The sequence below is a fragment of the Lithobates pipiens genome, unplaced genomic scaffold (genome assembly GCF_037356315.1).
Source record: "Lithobates pipiens isolate NorthernLeopardFrog02 unplaced genomic scaffold, aLitPip1_a1.2 Scaffold_10, whole genome shotgun sequence".
In the NCBI taxonomy this organism is placed as follows: Eukaryota; Metazoa; Chordata; class Amphibia; order Anura; family Ranidae; genus Lithobates; species Lithobates pipiens.
The window spans coordinates 222,892,190-222,906,520 of record NW_027507686.1 but is presented as its reverse complement, the minus strand read 5'-3'; the positions used below and the strand labels follow the sequence as shown (position 1 = coordinate 222,906,520).

Genomic DNA, 14,331 nt, shown 5'->3' with positions numbered 1-14,331 from the left:
TTGATAAGAGGCATGTTGAGCCCATTGAATATTTTATTTTTTTGCCTCAAGCGATTGAATAATGACAAAAAAAAATATTTTTTTTTTTTTTACACAAAGTTGTCACTAAATGATATATTGCTCACACATGCTATGGGCATATGTGAAATGACACCTCAAAATAAATTCTGCTGCTTCTCCTGAGTACGGGGATACCACATATGTGGGACTTTTTGGGAGCCTAGCCGCGTACGGGGCCCCGAAATCCAAGCACCGCCTTCAGGCTTTCTAAGGGCGTAAATTTTTGAGTTCACTTCTCACTACCTATTACAGTTTTGAAGGCCATAAAATGCCAAGATGGCACAAAACCCCCACAAATGACCCCATTTTAGAAAGTAGACACCCCAAGATATTTGCTGAGAGGCATGTTGAGTTCATGGAATATTTTATATTTTGCCACAAGTTGCGGGAAAATTACAAACTTTTTTTTTTTTTTCACAAAGTTGTCACTAAATGATATATTGCTCATGCATGCCATGGGCATATGTGAAATGACAGCCCAAAATAAATTCTGCTGCTTCTCCTGAGTACGGGGATACCACATATGTGGGACTTTTTGGGAGCCTAGCCGCATACGGGGCCCCGAAAACCAAGCACCGCCTTCAGGCTTTCTAAGGGCGTTACAGTTTTGAAGGCCATAAAATGCCAAGATGGCACAAACCCCCCCCAAATGACCCCATTTTGGAAAGTAGACACCCCTAAATTTAGGGGTACACTAGTGAGACTAGGTAATAAATGGTGGGTGCCCTGAAACTATAAAAAAATAACTAACCAACCAGCGTCACCTGTAACAGTTATATGGTGATCACTGGTGAAAGGGTTAACTAGGGGGCAATCAAGGGGCTTTATGCGGTAGTATATGGGGGTCCCTGGCGCTATAAAAAGCTGCGGCGAACCTAAATACCTACCTGCCTAACTAGCGTCACCTGTGACACTAATACAGTGATCAGAAAAACGATCGCTTATTAGGCTGGGTTCACACTGGAGCGATGCGGGAACGCCACGAATCCGCGGCGGGTTCCCGCATCGCATGCCTCCCGGCAGCAGTTCACACTGCCCTATGCGAACTGCTGGGAGTGTCAGTGAAATGTTAATGACACCCCCAGATCAGTTCGCATATCGCAGTGCGATCTGCAAACTTGGATCGCATGGTGTGAACACCCATGCGATCCGATTCTGCTGCAGACCAAAAAAAGGGTCCCGTGCGAGTTTGCGGCGGGTGCGACACGAATTCAGCCATACTATCTGTATAGCTGAACTCAAATCGCACAGAGATCGGATGTGATTTGCACTGCAGTGCGGTGCGAATCACATTCGTTCTCATAAACCGCTGCAATGTGAACCCAGCCTTAGTGACACTGGCGACGGGGGGGTGATCACGGGGTTAAACCTTTATTGGGGGGGTTAGGGGGGTACCTTAGAACTAAAGGGGGCTAACCCTAACTGCCCTAACAGTTATTACAGTCACAAATGACACCCGCCGGGTGATCAGGGGGTTAAACCTTTATTAGGTAATAAATGGCGGGTGCCCTGAAACTATAAAAAAAATAACTAACCAACCAGCGTCACCTGTAACAGTTATATGGTGATCACTGGTGAAAGGGTTAACTAGGGGGCAATCAGGGGGCTTTATGCGGTAGTATATGGGGGTCCCTGGCGCTATAAAAAGCTGCGGCGAACCTAAATACCTACCTGCCTAACTAGCGTCACCTGTGACACTAATACGGCGATCAGAAAAATGATCGCTTATTAGGCTGGGTTCACACTGGAGCGATGCGGGAACGCCACGAATCCGCGGCGGGTTCCCGCATCGCATGCCTCCCGGCGGCAGTTCACACTGCCCTATGCGAACTGCTGGGAGTGTCAGTGAAATGTTAATGACACCCCCAGATCAGTTTGCATATCGCAGTGCGATCTGCAAACTCGGATCGCATGGTGTGAACACCCATGCGATCCGATTCTGCTGCGGGCCAAAAAAAGGGTCCCGTGCGAATTTGCGGCGGGTGCGGTGAATGGCAGAACTCGAATCGCACAGAGATCGGATGTGATTTGCACTGCAGTGCGGTGCGAATCACATTCGTTCTCATAAACCGCTGCAATGTGAACCCAGCCTTAGTGACACTGGCGACGGGGGGTGATCACGGGGTTAAAATTTTATTGGGGGGGTTAGGGGGGTACCTTAGAACTAAAGGGGGGCTAACCCTAACTGCCCTAACAGTTATTACAGTCACAAATGACACCAATGCAAAAAAATAAAATGACATTGGTGTCACTGTGACTGGGGGGCAGGGGTAATTGGGGGGGTGATCGGGGGGGTGTGAGTGTGCCTGGCATGTTCTAATGTGTAGTGACGTGTTGGTGCAACTCACCGATCCTCTCTCCTCGGTGTCGGAACGAAAAATACCGACACGGAGGAGAGAATACATCACTTCCTCTCCTGTGTTTACATTACAGGAGAGGAAGTGATGTCACGAACGATTCCTATTCGTCGGGAGCGATCGCGAGGGGGTGGCCATGAACGAATGGCCGCCCCCTCGTCCGGGATCGCTCCCGCACGAATACCGACCGCCGCAGGCACCGGGCGGGGGCCCGATCGGGCCCCCGACCCGCGGGAAGGCAGGGACGTACATGTACGCCCATATGCCTGCCTGTGCCATGCTGTCGACGTACATCGTCGTGCGGCGGTCGGGAAGTGGTTAAGTAGGCAGGTTATTCTGTTAGTGACAGTATTTCACAAAAGTAAGTACACCCCTCACATTTTTTGTAAATATTTTATTATATCTTTTCATGTGACAACACTGAAGAAATTACACTTTACTACAATGTAAAGTAGTGAGTGTACAGCTTGTGTAACAGTGTACATCTTCTGTCCCCTCATAACTCAACACACAGCCATTAATGTCTAAACCCCTGGCAACAAAAGTGAGTACACCCCTAAGTGAAAATGTCCAAATAGGGCCCAAACATTCCATTTGAGGATGCCCCACAGATGCTCAATAGGGTTTAGGTCTGGAGACATGCTTGGCCAGTCCATCACCTTTACTCGCAGCTTCTTTAGCAAGGCAGTGGTCATATTGGAGGTGTGTTTGGTGTCATTATCACGTTTGAATACTGCCCTGTGTCCCAGTCACCAAAGGGAGGGGATCATGTTCTACTTCTGTATGTCACAGTACATGTTGGCATTCATGGTTCCCTCAATGAACTGTAACTCTCCAGTGCCGGCAGCATTAATGCAGCCCCAGACCACGACACTCCCACCACCATGCTTGACTGTAGGCAAGACAAACTTGTCTTTGTACTCCTCACCTGGTTGCTGCCACACACGCTTGACACCATGGTCTCATCAGACCACAGGACATGGTTCCAGTAATCCATGTCCTTAGTCTACTTGTCTTCAGCAAACTGTTTGTGAGCTTTCTTGTGCATCATCTTTAGAAGAGGCTTCCTTCTGGGACAACAGACCAATTTGATGCAGTGTGTGGCGTATGGTCTGAGCACTGACAGGCTGACCCCCCATCCCTTCAACCTCTGCAGCAATGCTGGCAGCACCCATATGTCTATTTCCCAAAGACAACCTCTGGATATGACACTGAGCACGTGCACTCAACTTCTTTGCTGGACCATGGTGAGGAGGCCTGTTCTGAGTGGATTCTGTCCTGTTATACCTCTGTGTGATCTTGGTCACTGTGCTGCAGCTCAGTTTCAGGGTATTGGCAATCTTCTTATAGCCTAGGCCATCTTTATGTAGAGCAATAATTATTTTTTCCAGATTCTCAGAGACTTTTTTTGCCTTTAGGGTGCCATGTTGAACTTCCAGTGACCAGTATGAGAGAGTGAGAGCGATAACACCAAATTTAACACACCTGCTCCCCATTCACACCCAAGCCCGGACTGGCCATAGGGCTGACCGGGCATTTGCCCGGTGGGCCAGGGCCGCCCGCTCCAAAGCATGTTGCTGTTTAGGCCGCACAGCGGGAGGTAAGCGGCGATCGCGGCCTGAACATGGTTAACACAGGCCGTGGCCGCCGCTACCGCTATGCGGCCGTTCCGTGTCTCCTCCGGTGGAATTGGCGGCTGCATGGGCTGAGCTGTGTGTCTATCTCACACACAGCTCAGCCTCAGCACCGCGCTGACAGTTCAGCTTTCTGCTCCCAGGGGCTGCTCCTCCTCCAGCCAAGGTGTCCGCACGTTGAGGCAAGGGGCGGAGCTCCTGTCAAGACGTTTCCCCCGCTCACGCCTCTCCCCCTTCTCTTGTCGGCAGCACATGTGAGGAGAAAGCTTCCCTCACCATTGGACACAACAGAGGGCCAATCGGAGACCTAGAGGGGCATCATGGGAAATGTAGTCCCAGAGATAGGTAGCCCAATTGTTTTATGCAGGGAGCTGACTACACTCCCCAGCATGCACACTGCAGCATCTACTACAGGAGACATACAAAATAAAAGAGAGAACTGTGATGGGCAACTAATAGCCCCAGCACCACCAGAGAGAGCCACACTGCACCGCACCACCAGAGAGAGAGCCACGCTGCACCGCACCACCAGAGAGAGAGTCACGCTGCACCGCACCACCAGAGAGAGAGTCACGCTGCACCGCACCACCAGAGAGAGAGTCACGCTGCACCGCACCACCAGAGAGAGAGTCACGCTGCACCGCACCACCAGAGAGAGTCACGCTGCACCGCACCACCAGAGAGAGCCACACTGCACCGCACCACCAGAGAGAGAGCCACGCTGCACCGCACCACCAGAGAGTCACGCTGCACCGCACCACCAGAGAGAGAGCCACGTTGCACCGCACCACCAGAGAGAGAGCCGCGCTGCACCACACCACCAGAGAGAGAGCCGCGCTGCACCGCACCACCAGAGAGAGCCACGCTGCACCGCACCACCAGAGAGAGAGCCACGCTGCACCGCACCACCAAAGAGAGAGCAACGCTGCACCGCACCACCAAAGAGAGAGCCACGCTGCACCGCACCACCAGAGAGAGCCACGCTGCACCGCACCACCAGAGACAGAGCCTGGTGCTGACTACACTCCCCAGCATGCACACTGCTGGGGGGGAGGGAGAGAAAAACCTGGAAACAAGCAGAAGTGCCTGCAGCATCTACTACAGGAGACATACAAAATGAAAGAGAGAACTGTGATGGGCAACTAATAGCCCCAGCACCACCAGAGAGAGCCACACTGCACCGCACCACCAGAGAGAGAGCCACGCTGCACCGCACCACCAGAGAGAGAGTCACGCTGCACCGCACCACCAGAGAGAGAGCCACGCTGCACCGCACCACCAGAGAGAGAGCCGCGCTGCACCGCACCACCAGAGAGAGAGCCGCGCTGCACCGCACCACCAGAGAGAGAGCCGCGCTGCACCGCACCACCAGAGAGAGAGCCGCGCTACACCACACCACCAGAGAGAGCCACGCTGCACCGCACCACCAGAGAGAGAGCCACGCTGCACTGCACCACCAGAGAGAGAGCCGCGCTGCACCGCACCACCAGAGAGAGCCACGCTGCACCGCACCACCAGAGAGAGAGCCGCGCTGCACCACACCACCAGAGAGAGAGCCGCGCTGCACCGCACCACTAGAGAGAGAGCCACGCTGCACCGCACCACCAGAGAGAGCCACGCTGCACCGTACCACCAGAGAGAGAGCCACGCTGCACCGCACCACCAAAGAGAGAGCCACGCTGCACCGCACCACCAAAGAGAGAGCCACGCTGCACCGCACCACCAGAGAGAGCCACGCTGCATCTCACCACCAGAGACAGAGCCTGGTGCTGACTACACTCTCCAGCATGTACACTGCTGGGGGGGAGGGAGAGAAAAACCTGGAAACAAGCAGAAGTGCCTGCAGCATCTACTACAGGAGACATACAAAATGAAAGAGAGAACTGTGATGGGCAACTAATAGCCCCAGCACCACCAGAGAGAGCCACACTGCACCGCACCACCAGAGAGAGAGCCACGCTGCACCGCACCACCAGAGAGAGAGCCGCGCTGCACCGCACCACCAGAGAGAGCCACGCTGCACCGCACCACCAGAGAGAGAGCCACGCTGCACCGCACCACCAAAGAGAGAGCCACGCTGCACCGCACCACCAAAGAGAGAGCCACGCTGCACCGCACCACCAGAGAGAGCCACGCTGCACCGCACCACCAGAGACAGAGCCTGGTGCTGACTGCACTCCCCAGCATGCACACTGCTGGGGGGGAGGGAGAGAAAAACCTGGAAACAAGCAGAAGTGCCTGCAGCATCTACTACAGGAGACATACAAAATGAAAGAGAGAACTGTGATGGGCAACTAATAGCCCCAGCACCACCAGAGAGAGCCACACTGCACCGCACCACCAGAGAGAGAGTCACGCTGCACCGCACCACCAGAGAGAGAGCCGCGCTGCACCACACCACCAGAGAGAGCCACGCTGCACCGCACCACCAGAGGGAGAGCCGCGCTGCACCGCACCACCAGAGAGAGAGCCGCGCTGCACCGCACCACCAGAGAGAGAGCCACGCTGCACCGCACCACCAGAGAGAGAGCCACGCTGCACCGCACCACCAAAGAGAGAGCCACGCTGCACCGCACCACCAAAGAGAGAGCCACGCTGCAACGCACCACCAAAGAGAGCCACGCTGCACCGCACCACCAGAGAGAGCCACGCTGCACCGCACCACCAGAGAGAGAGCCACGCTGCACCGCACCACCAAAGAGAGAGCCACGCTGCACCGCACCACCAAAGAGAGAGCCACGCTGCACCGCACCACCAGAGAGAGCCACGCTGCACCGCACCACCAGAGACAGAGCCTGGTGCTGACTGCACTCCCCAGCATGCACACTGCTGGGGGGGAGGGAGAGAAAAACCTGGAAACAAGCAGAAGTGCCTGCAGCATCTACTACAGGAGACATACAAAATGAAAGAGAGAACTGTGATGGGCAACTAATAGCCCCAGCACCACCAGAGAGAGCCACACTGCACCGCACCACCAGAGAGAGAGTCACGCTGCACCGCACCACCAGAGAGAGAGCCGCGCTGCACCACACCACCAGAGAGAGCCACGCTGCACCGCACCACCAGAGGGAGAGCCGCGCTGCACCGCACCACCAGAGAGAGAGCCGCGCTGCACCGCACCACCAGAGAGAGAGCCACGCTGCACCGCACCACCAGAGAGAGAGCCACGCTGCACCGCACCACCAAAGAGAGAGCCACGCTGCACCGCACCACCAAAGAGAGAGCCACGCTGCAACGCACCACCAAAGAGAGCCACGCTGCACCGCACCACCAGAGAGAGCCACGCTGCGTCGCACCACCAGAGACAGAGCCTGGTGCTGACTACACTCTCCAGCATGCACACTGCTGGGGGGGAGGGAGAGAAAAACCTGGAAACAAGCAGAAGTGCCTGCAGCATCTACTACAGGAGACATACAAAATGAAAGAGAGAACTGTGATGCGCAACTAATAGCCCCAGCACCACCAGAGAGAGCCACACTGAACCGCACCACCAGAGAGAGAGCCACGCTGCACCGCACCACCAGAGAGAGAGCCGCGCTGCACCGCACCACCAGAGAGAGAGCCGCGCTGCACCGCACCACCAGAGAGAGAGCCGCGCTGCACCGCACCACCAGAGAGAGAGCCGCGCTGCACCGCACCACCAGAGAGAGAGCCGCGCTGCACCGCACCACCAGAGAGAGAGCCGCGCTGCACCGCACCACCAGAGAGAGCCACGCTCCACCACCAGAGAGGGAGCGCCACGCTGCACCGCACCCCCCGAGAGAGAGCCACGCTGCACCTCACCCCCAGAGAGAGAGTCACGCTGCACCGCCAGAGAGAGAGCCACACTGCACCTCACCACCAGAGAGAGCCACACTGTACCGCACCACCAGAGAGAGAGCCACGCTGCAATGCACCACCAAAAAAGAGAGCAGGTCAGCGTCACTGCTCAGTGTGGGCACAATAGGAGACATACAGTACTAGCGTTGTATGGCCACAATAGCACTGATAGGACTGGGACACTGTAATATAAAGGGGACTGCGCTGTAAAGTGTATTATATACACACAGATGATGGAGATCTCCGGCTGTACACGGTGTTCTCTTCCCAGATCATATCACACATGGCCTGCATGTGACAGCCGGCGGAGACGCCCCCTCCATGGAGCAGCCGCCAATCAGACAGCGGGGCTGGCGGTGGGCGTTCCCGAGGAGCAGGTGTAGTGTCACAGTTTGATGCCTATCACAGGATGGTGCGGAAGTGACGTTGTTGCGTACTGCGCATGCGCGATGCGCTCCAAACGCTCGCGCCGTGCGTTCCAACATAGTTTCGGCAATACAGTTCAGCGAAACCATCACATAATGTTACGGAAGTGATGTTACACACAACACAAACACGGGCCACGTTGTTGCGTACTGCGCATGCGCGATGCGTTCCAAACACTTGCGCCGTGCGTTCCAACATAGTTTCGGCAATACAGTTCAGCGAAACCATCACATAATGTTACGGAAGTGAAGTTACACACAACACAAACACTGGGCCGTGCATTACAACACTAATACTTCCCTTGTTACCTAGTAGGTTTTGCATTGCTGGGACTTGTAGTGCCTATCCTGAGCTACATGCTTCAATGTTCAGTGTCCTCATCCCTATCCCCATGCTTCAATGTTCAGTGTCCATCCTTATCCCCGTGCTTCAATGTTCAGTGTCCTCATCCTTATCCCCGAGCTTCAATGTTCAGTGTCCATCCTTATCCCCGTGCTTCAATGTTCAGTGTCCTCATCCCTATCCGCGAGCTTCAATGTTCAGTGTCCTCATCCTTATCCCTGTGCTTCAATGTTCAGTGTCCTCATCCCTATCCCCATGCTTCAATGTTCAGTGTCCTCATCCCTATCCGCGAGCTTCAATGTTCAGTGTCCTCATCCTTATCCCCCTGCTTCAATGTTCAGTGTCCTCATCCCTATCCGCGAGCTCGGGGATAAGGATGAGGACCCTGAACATTGAAGCAGGGGGATAAGGATGAGGACACTGAACATTGAAGCTCGCGGATAGGGATGAGGACACTGAACATTGAAGCACAGGGATAAGGATGAGGACACTGAACATTGAAGCTCGCGGATAGGGATGAGGACACTGAACATTGAAGCATGGGGATAGGGATGAGGACACTGAACATTGAAGCACAGGGATAAGGATGAGGACACTGAACATTGAAGCTCGCGGATAGGGATGAGGACACTGAACATTGAAGCACGGGGATAAGGATGGACACTGAACATTGAAGCTCGGGGATAAGGATGAGGACACTGAACATTGAAGCACGGGGATAAGGATGGACACTGAACATTGAAGCATGGGGATAGGGATGAGGACACTGAACATTGAAGCATGTAGCTCAGGATAGGCACTACAAGTCCCAGCAATGCAAAACCTACTAGGTAACAAGGGAAGTATTAGTGTTGTAACGAACGGCCCAGTGTTTGTGTTGTGTGTAACTTCACTTCCGTAACATTATGTGATGGTTTCGCTGAACTGTATTGCCGAAACTATGTTGGAACGCACGGCGCAAGTGTTTGGAACGCATCGCGCATGCGCAGTACGCAACAACGTGGCCCGTGTTTGTGTTGTGTGTAACATCACTTCCGTAACATTATGTGATGGTTTCGCTGAACTGTATTGCCGAAACTATGTTGGAACGCACGGCGCGAGCGTTTGGAGCGCATCGCGCATGCGCAGTACGCAACAACGTCACTTCCGCACCATCCTGTGATAGGCATCAAACTGTGACACTACACAGGCAGTCTGGTGTATGAGCCGCAGACACACACACAGGGGAAGGAGATCTGGCGGAGCGCTGACAGTAGAGCGGACAGAGCGGAGGAGTATCCCCTGGACGATGGAGGGCCCCGCGGTCAGCTCAGTACACTGGTTCCGGAAGGGGCTGAGGCTGCACGATAACCCGGCTCTGTTGGCCGCTCTGAGGGGGGCTCGCTGTGTGCGCTGTGTCTACATCCTGGACCCCTGGTTTGCCGCCTCCTCCTCGTCCTCCGGAGGGGTGAACCGATGGAGGTGAGAGGACAGGGGGCGGGGCTGGGGTCAGGGACACCTGGGAGGCTGCAAGGGCATTGGAGAGGCAGAGATAAATAGGCGGGCCATGGACGGGGTGTTGGTACCTAATTGGGGGTCATAGTTCCCTGATTGGATGATGTGTGACCAGGGGGAGGGGCCTTGTTTCTGTGGGACATACTGATGTCCAAGGGGAGAGGTCTGGTCCTTATGGGAGGAGCTTTGAGCAAGCGGAGGGGTTTGGTGCTGATAGGAGGAGATGCAACAAGTGGAGGAGTCTGGTCCTCATGGGAGGAGCTTTGAGAAAGGGGTAGGGATTTGGTCCTGATGGGAGGGGCTTTGAGCAAGGGGTTGGGGTACTGTCCTGTTGGGAAAACTGGAAGGGGGGGGAATCTTGTCCCTAGATTGGAAGAGCTCCAATCCAGGGAGAGGGTCTGGTCCTAATGGGTGGGCCTACAAGCCACTGGGAGGGGTCTTTCCCTTTTGGGCGGGGCTACAAGCCTGGGGAGAGGATGGGTCTTGTCTTGGTGAGAGAGGCTACTCACTAGAATGACTTGTTTTCACCAGTGACCATGGGGAGGATTTGGTCCTTGTGGGAGGGATTTGACCTTTTGTGGGAGATACTATTTGCCAGGGTGACAGGTCTTCACTTCTCACTGGGGATGGTGGGGGAGGGTCTGGTCCCCTCGGGAGGGGTGGGAGAGGTTAAATGTCCGGGTGAAGTACTTCCACTGTATAGGGGGAGGGGCCTGATCCTTGTGGGACAGACTTCAGGCCGGGGGTCTTGTTTTCTGTGGGAGGTCCGCCCACCTCACAAAAAATTAATTTATCAGCTACAAATAGTGTAGCTACTGACTTTCAATATATGGACACCTACCTGTCCAGGGAGCCTGTGATGTCGGCACCCTAGCCAATCTTCGGATCGGCTGTCGGGTGCAGCAGCAGCCGCCGCCATTGCCGGTAAGGGAACCCGGTAGCAAAGCCTTTTCGGCTTCACAGCCGCTCCCCTACCGCACATGCGTGAAGCCCGCTGCACCTTCTAATTGCCCCGGCAGAGGAAGGAGGGGGACCAAGCTTCACCGTGGCAACATCTCCGCAAGTGGGGAAGGGGACTTGTCAAAAAACGGGTCCTTGTTCTCCCCTCCCCCCCCCGAAAGGTGCTAAATGTAGCAGCGGAGGGGGGAGGAGGCAAATAAATTGAAGTCCCACTTTTGAATGGAACTCCATAACAACTCTTTTATGGAACATACTTGTTGGAGAAATTACCCCCTTATAAGGTTCTAGCCCAGATAGAGCAGATAAATCAAATGTAGGTCATAGTAACCAGTGGGAGAAATGTGTTACTGAAGGGAACATTTCCTGTGGTGGAGGCCAGAAGATATATCTATATGTGGGGTTGACCACTCAAAGGACCCGTTTGCTGGGTTCTGTATCCTATGGTGTAGACTGTTCACTAGATGGGCATAATTACCTGTGGAAGAGACATTGCATTGGAGGGATAATTGCTGGGTTTGTAGTTCAGGGGTTGTACCTACCTGTAGGGTTGACCATTCTCTTGGGGAACATACTTGTTGAAGAAACGATCCGCTTGTTGGGTTTTATAATTTATGGGAGCAATTGCTTTCTATGAGGTCATAGTTACTAATGGGAGAGATGTGTTAAATGAAGGGATAGTTACCCGCGGTGGAGACCAGAAGATGCATCTACCTGTGGGGTTGACCGATCTCTTGGAGGAACATGTGTGTTGAAGAAATAATCCACTTGTTGGGTTTTATAATCTTTGGAAGTGATTTCTCTCTCAGAGGCCATAGTTAGCAGTGGGGGAAACATCCTATTGGAAGGATAGTTACCTGTGGTGGAGACCAGAAGATATATCTATATGTGGGGTTGACCACTCAGGGTTCTCTATCCTGTGGGGGTGAGTGTTCACTAGGAGGGCATAGTTACCTGTGCAAAAGGGAGCTTACTAGGAGGAAATAACCTTTTGCGGAGAAGTCTCATTGGAGGGATGGTTACCTGTGGTGGAGACCAGAAGATGTATCTACCTGTGGGGTTGACCATTCTCTTGAGGGAGCGTACCTGAAATCACCCTCTTGTTGGGCTTATAATATATGGGAGTAATTGCTCTCTAGGGGGTCATAGTTTTTGGTGGGAGAATCCTCTTATTGGAGGGATAGCTACCTGAGGGAGAGATGTAATGAGATGGAAAGTTGCCTTTGGGAAAGTACACAGACTGGGAGACACTTGCAGAAAAGACCAAACCCAGCCAGATAATAACTGTGGGAGAAGACCGATGGGAGGGGGGCATAGACACCTGGGTGGGACCACCTGATCCATTGGTTTTCTCTTCTTTTGGTCCGGTAGCAATGTTCAATGGGGTAATTAAAGGGGGCACCTACCTACTTTGAGAAGGAGATGAGTAGATTCCTGAATGGCATTGATGCACAGAAGTTGGGATATGGGTATGTATGGATTGGATCATTTGGAAGTAGTCATCCCTTATCGTTGACTTTGTCAGCTGGTATTTCTGTGCCTATGGCCTGTAACTCTAAGCCCCTGTACATACGGTCGGAGATTTCGACAACCAAATCCGTCGGATTTTGCCCGTCGGATCTTGTCCGAAACTGTTGCATACACATGGTCGGACTAAGTTGTTGAAAAATCCGATCATTCAGAACGTGATGACGTAATTTCGTTACGATGAGACTACATTCAGGCTAGTAGCCAATAGCTTTGATGTAGGAATTTGATCTGAGCATGCGTGGCACTTGGTCCGATCAAAATTCTCTACACATGATCGGAGTATGTCCGATCGAACCAGTTGGTCGGGAAATATTTCCAACATGTTGGAAAATTGGGTCCGACGGATATTCCGACGGAATCAGTCCGATGCATACCACACACAGTCGGATTATCCGATGACACGGTCCGATAGGACACATTCCGACGGATTCTCCGACCGTGTATAGAGGGGCTAAGGCTGGATTCACACCTATGCATTTTTAGAGCATTTTGCAGATTTGCACTACAAAATCAGTTCCATAGGAAACCATTATGAATGGACTGCAGTACAAATCTGCAAGATGCAAAAAGCACTAAAAATGCTTATATGTGAATCCAGCCTAAAGAGCTGGTGGCAGACCTGAACAGGTTTGATGTGAAAGGATTTATGAATATGTACCACCACCTCCTCCCCTTAGAATGTAAGCTCTATGAGCGGGGCCCTCCTGTCCCTTCTATATTGAACAGTACTGTAATTGTGCTGTCCCCCCTCTACATTGTATAGTGCTGCATAAACTGTTGGCGCTATATAAATCATGAATAATAATAATGTATAGAAACTTTGTATCTGTATAGACTTTGATATGGCAACATTCCATCTTCACGGCTCATTTCAAAGCTTGCTGTGGTTTTCTCATCTTACATAAGCAACATGTTTTTATTTTTTTTGTCACTTAATCTTGGCCAACCTACCTCGTCTGCGCCAAGACTCGTTCCGGAATGTTCTGCCAGGGGTGGATTCATCTTTCAGAACCAGTTTGGGAAGTTGAAGCAGCGCTGGTTTCTGTTTCCTCTTTCTAATGCTGGAAAATCACAGGCTTGTTCTGCTCTGCAGCGGAGTTGGGTGGTGTTGTTGGCACTAAAATTGGTCTTTTATGGAGCTTTGTATGAGCCGATGTGTGGATTGTTTGTTTATAAAGTCCATTTAGAAATAAAGAGATTGTATCACATGAATGCTTGTCAATAGGAGTTGTGCCGAGGTAATCTAGAATAAGACTAGTAACAGCAATAATAAAAATCATGTAAATGTGTATTCATGTGACAATAAAGATTTCTCCCAGAAATTAAGTTTAGAATTCAGTTTTCTTTATTTAAAGACTTGAGACGTAGAAAACTCTACAAATGGGTTGTATTTCATTACTACCTGGGACTATCCTGGGGAATACTGACTGATGGAGCGCAGTGAATCCAATGTATATGTGAAGGATCATCTTGTTCTGTTTTATGTTTCGGGAACATTTTCAGAAATATATAAAGTGTGAAAAAGTGATCTAGGATATTGTCTATTCCATCTTAGTGTGTGGCTTAGAAGCATCCACACATTGTATAGTCCTAGGAAAAAACACCTTTTTGGTGTGTGTTGACATTTAAAGCGTTTGTTACCCCAGCATTGTTCCTGATATGTGTCTGCTGTACCATATACTTGTATGAAAAAGTATCCTGTTCTTTGTGTG

At 52.2% G+C, this 14,331-nt stretch overlaps 1 pseudogene across 1 annotated transcript in view; it reads left to right on the top strand.

Moving 5' to 3' along the window:
• Positions 1–9,807: 9,807 nt before the first annotated feature.
• The window catches only part of LOC143926351 (cryptochrome-2-like), a 77,124-nt pseudogene continuing 72,600 nt past the window's right edge, over positions 9,808–14,331 (top strand). Inside the window, exon 1 of the transcript XR_013262091.1 lies at positions 9,808–10,099. The product of XR_013262091.1 is annotated as a cryptochrome-2-like (transcript). The remainder of the gene's footprint in view (positions 10,100–14,331) is intronic.